The sequence below is a fragment of the Aulonocara sp. 'chitande type north' Nkhata Bay genome, linkage group LG15, assembly GCF_057382095.1.
Source record: "Aulonocara sp. 'chitande type north' Nkhata Bay isolate Kocher_YH1m ecotype deep benthic linkage group LG15, A_spYH_male_GT1.1, whole genome shotgun sequence".
Classification (NCBI taxonomy): domain Eukaryota; kingdom Metazoa; phylum Chordata; class Actinopteri; order Cichliformes; family Cichlidae; genus Aulonocara; species Aulonocara sp. 'chitande type north' Nkhata Bay.
In genome coordinates, this window is record NC_141358.1 from 12,695,863 (window position 1) to 12,704,938 (window position 9,076).

Genomic DNA, 9,076 nt, shown 5'->3' on the forward strand with positions numbered 1-9,076 from the left:
ATAATGGACATCCTTGCCTCAAACCCTTTGTTTGATACACTTTTTCTGTAAGTGAAGGATATAAAAAAAACAACAACAGCAATAGAATAATATTAAACACAAAGTGAACCCGTCTTCCTTCATTAAATAGGTTCTTTTAGATGTTAAGGAGGAATTGACTTAACCAGGCTGGCGGAGAATGAAGACAACCGGACACCTGCTGCAGATGGGGAATCAGTGAACTTTTATTGAGGCAGAGACAACTTCTCAAATCAGCTCACATCAAGAGATTCCAAATATTTGCTGTGAGGATGGGTATATATTCTCTAAAACTTACAGGAGGGGGTTGTGAGGAAAGTGCTGCATTAGCAGAAAAACAACTCCATAAAAGGAAATCGGCCTTGGGTGTTCTAGTCTCTTCGCTTGCAGATATCTTTCACCTGCAGGATGAGGCGATCGCTTCTTATCGCTCTCAAGGCCAAAGTCGTGAGCACATTTTTATTACACAGTTGCACAGTAACTTTAAAGCTGAACAATATTTAAAGCTGAATAATGTTTGATCAGATTATATTTTCTTCAAATCCCCCTTTTGACCCATCTTAAATGGGTCAACACACAAAAATAAGTAACAATCAAAGGAACACAGAGACGTGTCGAAGCCTGGCTCGAAAAACTCCTCGGGTCTTTTCATTTGTCTTTATCTGTCATTGCAGATGAGGAGAAAAGAGTCCAGGCACCACCCTGCCCAGGGGTCGGCTGCAAGCAGTCTCGGTTCCCGATGAAAGCAGTAACAGCTGTCCTGCACACAAGGGTACAACGAGTTAGTGCAACCAGGGTAGTGACACAAAATTAACAGTTCCTGTAACTCAGCAACCAAAAAGCATAAGTAATGATAAAAATGTGGAGAGTACAGAGTATACTATAATAATGAGAGATATAAACGTGAAAATGTGAAAGAATAAATCAACCGTAAAATAAACTCAGAACGGTAACTGCTAAGGACATTCAAAAGTGAATATGGTAAAACTGGAGAGGAAGTGGTGGGCAAGACCCTAGGGGCTACATTTGTCAGATTGGGACTGTCAGAAGGGGGCGAAGCTTTTGAACTTGAAGGTGTCAGAAGTGTCGGGGGCCCTTCACAGATCAGGATTATGCCAATGGGAATGAGACCCAGGGCCAGGAAGCAAACAAAGACGCAACATCTTTGCCTGCCTGTCATTTCAGGGGGAAAGGGCCAAGACATGTTTACTTAGCTTGGATGTCGTCTAATAGAGGATGATGGGGCAGAGAAAGGTGGTCCAGTTCCCCCCACCTCGCCAAGGGCGTGTTCTAGGAGTTAAAGAGCAACAACCTGCAATCTGTACCAAAAAATCTTCATAGTCCCACCGGAAAATCATAAGAGTAATAAACGATTCAGCTCAACAGACAAGTATCATGTTCAGGTTTCTCCAATCATTAAATCACTATTATTGCCACAATTAGCTTTATTCACCCTTTGGGCAATGTTATTCCAAGAGAGAGAGAGAGAGAGAGAGAGAGAGAGAGAGAGAGAGAGAGAGAGAGAGAGCGAGAGAGAGAGAGAGCGAGAGCCCCTAATGGCCAGTTAGTGGGCTCTAGGTCAAACTGTCCCCAAATTTGTTATTTGTTATTATTACTTGTTTTCATGTCACTTGTCTGTTTTCTACTGCACCCCTCTCACCAAAGCAAAGCAAACATTAGCAGCACATTGACCGTAGTCAGGCATCCTCATTCCATAGGTGCTATAAAACATTTCCTGTAAAAGAATCACAGTTTTCAAGACAGGGTGTGTCTCCCCCAACACTCTCACCAGAATACAGTGTAATAGCATCCCCAACTCCTAACCCATAAACACCGTTTCTTCACACATCCGCCCAGAAATCCTGTAATAGAAAAACATTAAAACTGTAACCCTGTAGGGAAGAAAATGTAAATGGTAACGCTGCGCAGTTACCTCTGTAAGCAACACAAGACACAAAAATGGCATTTACAGGTTCACTCATCCTCGAATATTTTGTCATCCTTCTACTCCTGTAAAAGAAACCCACATAAATTCATCCACCCTTTTATCCTATCTAGGTGGAGGTGGTTAACCTTGAGTCATGGTCAAGTCTTGTCATCTTTTACCAGTCAGTCCGTTTGTTTTTATTCCCAGTCTTTCATCCATTCATCCGTTCTTTGCTGATAGTGAAACCTGTCGTCGCATTTAGTTTCCACACTCAGCAAAATGACGTCATCTCAAAAAGAAACAAGAACTTGAGTTTGGATTACCTCGCTGAATCCTTTTTTAAACAGGGACTCTCGTTTCTAATTGTCCCCACAAGTGTTTCCTCCAGAACCCATTTCAATGCGGAGAAACTCACTTACAACAATTTTCTCGCCGACGTGTAATGCTTGTAATTTCCGATGTGCAGATCTGCTTAAAGAAAAGATTCACCAACAAAAATCAGTAAATATAAAACAAAATAAAATGAAAAATAACAAAAACAAAATGCAGACGCCCGGGTCTTAGGACTTGTCACTGAATATTCTTCCCATCAATAAAAATACCAACCTAAACCTACACAGAGTCAAATCAACACCACCTCAACCTTTTCATATTCATAAACCTATATGTTTTGCGTTCGTGCAACAAAATTGAACCATTAAGTAAGTTGAGCTCTTGAAATGTTTTAATTCTCTTAATTCTGCCAGTTTATTTCAACACTTATTCAATGACTTTTATTCAACTGCTACTTGGTCACTCGACTTTTACCTGTTCAAATTGCCTAGGGTTCAACAAAGTCTAGATCCCCGTTTTCATGAAACTTGAACGGTGTACGATGATTTACTTACAGTAATTTAGAATCATCACTCAACCTAGCTCTACTACTGGCACTGCGTGACTTTTCTCACACTGGAAACCAGAATTTAGTACAGAACTTTAATGCCTCAGGCAATCGCGTTCAAGGGCTGCCCCCCCTTCTCTTCTTCTTTGTCCGTGTGTTCCTCCTTTATTAAATCTCCATCACAATGACGTGGCGCTCTGAAATAAAACTCACACTGTTAATTCCTCGTTTTCACTCTGCACCACTGCTCAGAGTGTTTTCTTTTCTTTTTAGTGTAGAGTAAACAATTAAGTCGAGGCCTTAAGCCCCAGATATCTCGCACGGGCATCATTTTCATAACCAAACCGCTCCGGACTCTGCTCCCCAGACCACACAAATGCCCTCTGGGCTTATTATTATAGCAAATTCTGTATTTGACTTTGTTGTGTGCAGCATTGAGCCTTTGTCAGTAAAGCATTCTTCATTGCAGCAGCTGGAGCATTGTGTGTCACTTCTTAGTAAATTAAATCAACATTTTGATTTTAGTGCATGGGTATGTATCAGTTTTTACTCCCTCAACAAGTGCATAAGTGTTCATGTGTGTGTTTCCCTTCATTCTAAGTAGGCGCATGCAGAAGTGTGTGTTCGTGTGTTGGTATATGTTTGTGTTCATCACCTTCCTGTTCTGTAGTTTAGGTAAACCAGCGGCCTGACGCATGGCCTAGGGTCCTCCCCTCCTCTTTGGGTCTGTTTATGTTGTCCTTACTTTGCTCCACGGCCTTCTGCAGCTCTGCTGTTCGGCTCTTCTCAGAGGTCAGCATCCTTCTGCTCACCGTCCCTTTTCCTCCGGGCTTAATGCGCGTCTCGTCACAGCTCTGTCAGCTGACGCAGCCTGGGAATTTCCCCCGTGTAGTGAAACGGGCTTTAGGTTTAGTGCTCTCCGTCTCTGCTGCATGAGATCACTCTTTTGCAGCACTGTTGACATCCTCAAGTTGTTGTTGTGAGTCCAGCTGCTGTGGCCTTCAGGGGTCAAAGGGTCAAAGATGGTCGCGGAGAGGGCAACGATGGTAGAGGGGAGGGTAGGAGTCCAGGTCAGCTTCGGCTCTCAGAAAAAACAAAAACAAAACAAAACAGGCGAACAGGAAAATGATGTTGTGTTGGCTGTGCTGTGTTGGCTGTGTTATCCCGAGAGGGGAGAAACAACGAGATCTCGTCTCCCCCCTTTTTTGTTTTTGTTTTTTTTTTTTTTTTTTTTTTCACCATATAATCAACTCATAACCCCTCAAGTTGACAGGACAACACAGGTACGTGTTAAAATTCTTAAGATCCTGTTTAGAAACCTAAAAAGGAATTTCCTATCATTCAGTAGTCATTTGTCTTAAACAATCAACAAAAACATGTCCCAAGTCGACCCTTTTAACCACTAAATTTGTCGTGTCCTCACTTAATCCTCAGACCAGTGTCTTTGTCTTTTGACGTTACGTTGTTGTCCTGCAACCCAAAGCGTTTAATTGTCAGTAATGTATAAACTATATCATTTAAAAACAGGTGTATGTTAAGTGTCGCTACTTTAACCTTGCATGTACGTGCACATGTATGTAAGCTGTTTCTTCATTGCATGTATGGGTGCGTCTGTATATGGGTTACTTTAAGTTTTTCTCAAACGAGGCATTTCTCTAACACGCACATGTGTCTGTTCCTCACCCTTCTCATATCTTTCTCTGGTTGTGTGTGGTTTTATTTGTTTCAGTGATTTACCAGGAACATCTTTTCCTTTTCTCCATGTCTTCCGCCAGAGGTTAACACTGGTGAGATTCAGGGACACAGCACCCAGAGCAGTTCAGCGAGAAAAACCCGCCTCAAACTACATTCTCTCTTTTTTGTTTTACCGGGAGGGGTGAGGACAACTCTGGTGTCCAGCCGTGAATTTTAGCCAAAGCTTGGCCTGTCTTCTGCTGCCGTACTCAGGCTTCCAGGTTAAGAAAAAACACCTGTATGAAGACACTAAACATACATTTAGTATTTGTATAAACATAACTGCCTAAATCATTGAACTCTTGAGGAGGGTGTATTTCAGAATCAGAATCAAAATCAAAAACTTTATTGTCATCGTCATGAGACCGACGACATTAAGAATGGTCCCCGATCATTGCATCATCCCTAGTAATATCAAATATAAAAAACAATAAAATTCAATCAATAAAATAGATAGAATACTTAAAATACTAAGTATTCCCACCGTCATGCTTCAGACCGTGCATAGATTAACACAAGAGTGGCATGGTGGACATTTTTGTAGTATTCAGATGTGTTATTGCAGTTGGATAACAGCTGTGTTTGAGTCTATTAGTCCTTGCTCTGATTGCCCTGTACCGTCTGCCTTAGGGCAACAGTTCGAACAGGGAGTGGCCAGGATGTTAGGTGTCTTTTATCATGTTTTGGGCCTTTTTAAAACAGTGGGCGTTGTTTGACTCTTTACTAACTTTAAAACCCCACCATAACAATTTCTCACTGACAAACTTCTATGCATCCATTTAAACATGCGAAGCCAGCACAAAATCACACACATACCCCTACAGCAAAGCTTTAACATAACCACAATGCAACTCCTCCCTTAAACGGGAGAAATCACCCTGAATCAACCAACTCTATATAAAACGTCAAACAAAGATAAACCACAAACATTTCTACACTTCTGTGTCTTCCACGCAGCACAATAGGCAGAAAAACACCGATTACTCACAGTCTACCACAAAAGAAAAACCTGCCCTTTTCACAACTCTCACAGCTAAAGTCAAAACTCTTACCCAGTGCCTCTGAAATAATAAAAAAATCACCAAATACTCGATTACTCTTTTCACTCGCTCCTTCTCACTCCCTTCTTCCTCATACAGCATACACGCTCGCTCCCGCGGACCCGCTCGGCCCCGCGGGCTCACTCGGCCCCCACCTTTTTCTCTCACAGAGACAGAGAGAGACCCTTTTCCTTTTTTTTTTTTTTTACTTCGGTCTATCTGCACAGAGTTTACCTCATCTCTTTCCTTCTATGGGCATGCACACTTCCTGTCTCACACACACAGCCCCTCTCTCAGAGAGAGCAGAAAAGAGTTTTTCCTTTTTTCAACACTCAGGAGAAATTCAACAGACAGTTTATACCACTATTTTACACTTTATTTACACACACCGGTAATTTATGTTCTATTTACACACGGGCCCGCATAGACATATGCCAGAAGAGGTTACCCCTAACTTTTTGACTAATTTAAAAGCACCTATAGCCCAGGCCTAGCCTTGCTGATCAATTACCGTTTCAAGTACGCCGCCTTGAAAACGGCCTCATTACTAAGTTCTAGTACTTTAAAACTGCTTCCTTTCTGTGTCTCACCCCGCTCATCACACCTGCACCTGCTGCTGCTGAGTTGGCTTCTTCCTCTTTCTCTTTTGCCTGCATAGCCTTATTCTGCCAAATTATTCCCCAGTTACCACTACTCCCCTCGTCCTTTCCCTTTTCTTTCATTAACCTTTCAGCTGTTTTCCTCAATGACTCTTTCTGCTTTTTGCTTCTTTAGGCTGGTGTGTGGAGTTGATGACTGTCTCAACACATGTTAATTGTTCTCCCAATGTGCTAAGAATAACACCGGGACCCCAACCATCATCATTAGTTTCTCGATCTAATTCTCCATCCATTTTACTGTCAATGGAGGAGTGTTCTTTTATTGATTTTAAAGGAGAATTTGGGCCAGCTGGGTTTCTGTCTCTGTTAGGCACTAATCAGCTGGGGCGCTGCTTTAAAGGTGAGTCAGCACTGAAATATCCCTTCAGGTGTTACCAAGCTTCTACCAAACCGGAGTCTGGCGGGTAACCTTGCCTAGAGCTTCCTGATAGGGGTGCTAGTTGGTTGTCACCTTGTTCACACGTCTCATTCACACTTCATACATTACCTGCAGTCACTCATTACCCTCCTTATGTATGTAATAAATGTGTAAAAAAAAAAAATTCTATGTGTGGTGTATTATTTTAACCAAAAGAGGAACCTAGTTCCTTTAATTGTGTAATCTGTGAACAACGGAGAACCAAACTGTCCTGCCCAGTGTTCCACAGCAAGCATTCAGCGTGTATTTATGTGTGTCCAATATCAAACAGAACATCAAAACATTTAAAACACTAAAATCATCGGGGTTTTAAGAAGAGATCCGTTTTCTCCTATTGATCAAAGGGACCCCTCCTATGGACTCCAACCAGTACTTCTCTTTTTTAAGTTTTAGAGGATCTTTTCTAATAAAGTCCTCTGGGCCTTCCTAACCCTTCTGTAGTTTAGAGAATATTACTAAAAAATATTCTCAAGGCCTTTAACCTTTTAATTTGTTTAGAAAGGCGTTACTAATAAACCCTTTCAAGGTCCCAGACCTGCTGAGGTATGTATCCGACACCGGAGAGCAAACCCGTCGGCTGCAACCGTGGTCAGACCTCAGTTCACTCTTATCTTTATTCACTTATTCACTTATTTCTTATTCACTTATCTCTTATTCACTTGTCTGATTCTCAACAAGCCTTAAGTAAGCCAGACAATTTTGGTTATGAATTACTAGGAGTTTGGACACTAAGTATTTTTATAATGTTCAATATAGCAGAAATAAAAGGTCTGCTTACCTTGTTTTTTGTGTGTACACAGCTTTTGTCCAAACTCCGTTCACTCAGACCACGGCCGATGTCCTCCCTCCCGTTCCAGTTTGACCTGGAGCGGATCCTGTTCGTGACGCCAATTGAAGGATATAAAAAAAACAACAACAGCAATAGAATAATATTAAACACAAAGTGAACCCGTCTTCCTTCATTAAATAGGTTCTTTTAGATGTTAAGGAGGAATTGACTTAACCAGGCTGGCGGAGAATGAAGACAACCGGACACCTGCTGCAGATGGGGAATCAGTGAACTTTTATTGAGGCAGAGACAACTTCTCAAATCAGCTCACATCAAGAGATTCCAAATATTTGCTGTGAGGATGGGTATATATTCTCTAAAACTTACAGGAGGGGGTTGTGAGGAAAGTGCTGCATTAGCAGAAAAACAACTCCATAAAAGGAAATCGGCCTTGGGTGTTCTAGTCTCTTCGCTTGCAGATATCTTTCACCTGCAGGATGAGGCGATCGCTTCTTATCGCTCTCAAGGCCAAAGTCGTGAGCACATTTTTATTACACAGTTGCACAGTAACTTTAAAGCTGAACAATATTTAAAGCTGAATAATGTTTGATCAGATTATATTTTCTTCATAAGGAATCCATTTACTTTTATTTTCAGACTTATGCCGTTGTATAAATTTTTTACCCATTTTTTAAATTTCTCTCCCAAGCCCATACACTGCATTACCCTCCACAAAAAATCATAATCTACCCTATCAAAGGCCTTTTGTTGATCTAGGCTCACACATAGTGCTGGCAAATTTCTATCTCTAACGTATGTGAGTATGTCTCTGTGTAGTTGCACGTTCCAAGACATTTGCCTCCCCCTAACCCCACACGTCTGATCCTTCTCCACTATTTGCATCATTACTCCCGCGAGTCTATTTGCCAATATCCTACTCAGGATCTTATAATCCACACATAGCATAGTTAACGGTCTATAATTATCAAGTTGTTGTGGGTTACCTTTCTTGAATAGAATAGAAACCACACCCGTCTTCATACTCTCTGTCATCTCCTTTCCCTCCATGATTTCCTTAAAAACTCCCAACAAATGTATCCCCACCATTCCCCAGAAAGTTTCGTAAAATTCCTTTGTTAATCCATCTATCCCTGGCACTTTGTTTGCCTTCATTCCTTTTAATACTTTATATGCCTCCCCTATTGTAACTTCCCCTTCTAAACTGTCGCTTTCTTCTCCCGTTAATCTCTTTTTTATTTTCTTTAAGAAAAAACCCCCTTTTTCTCCCTCTAATTTTTCTTTTCTAAACAAGACCTCATAATACTCCTTCGCCGTTTTAAGCATATTTTCCTTCCCTTCTATCATTTTCCCATCCTTCTCTAATTTTATTATAACTCCCTTTTTTTCCTTACTTTTCATCTTTTTAAAGAAAAAGGCCGAACATTTCTCGTTCTCCTCATACTCCTCCTGCTTTATCTTATATGTTTCAGCCCTTGCCTTCCTTTCAAGTAGTTCTTCCTGCTTCAATCTTAAACTTTCCATTTTCTCGTCCATGTTTTTGTTGTTTCCTTTTTCATTTTGTAGTGTATAAGTATATTCTATTTCTTTTTGCAATATACGAAATTCCTCTT

The 9,076-nt window shown here is 41.1% G+C and overlaps 1 long non-coding RNA gene across 1 annotated transcript; it reads right to left on the reverse strand.

The window, feature by feature from the left end:
- Positions 1-200: 200 nt before the first annotated feature.
- On the reverse strand, positions 201-8,072 carry LOC147312642 (uncharacterized). Its single transcript, XR_015125044.1, has 2 exons — positions 7,681-8,072; positions 201-7,551 (listed from the first exon to the last, which is right to left on the reverse strand). It is a non-coding gene; the product is annotated as an uncharacterized LOC147312642 (long non-coding RNA).
- Between the last annotated feature and the right edge of the window lie 1,004 nt (positions 8,073-9,076).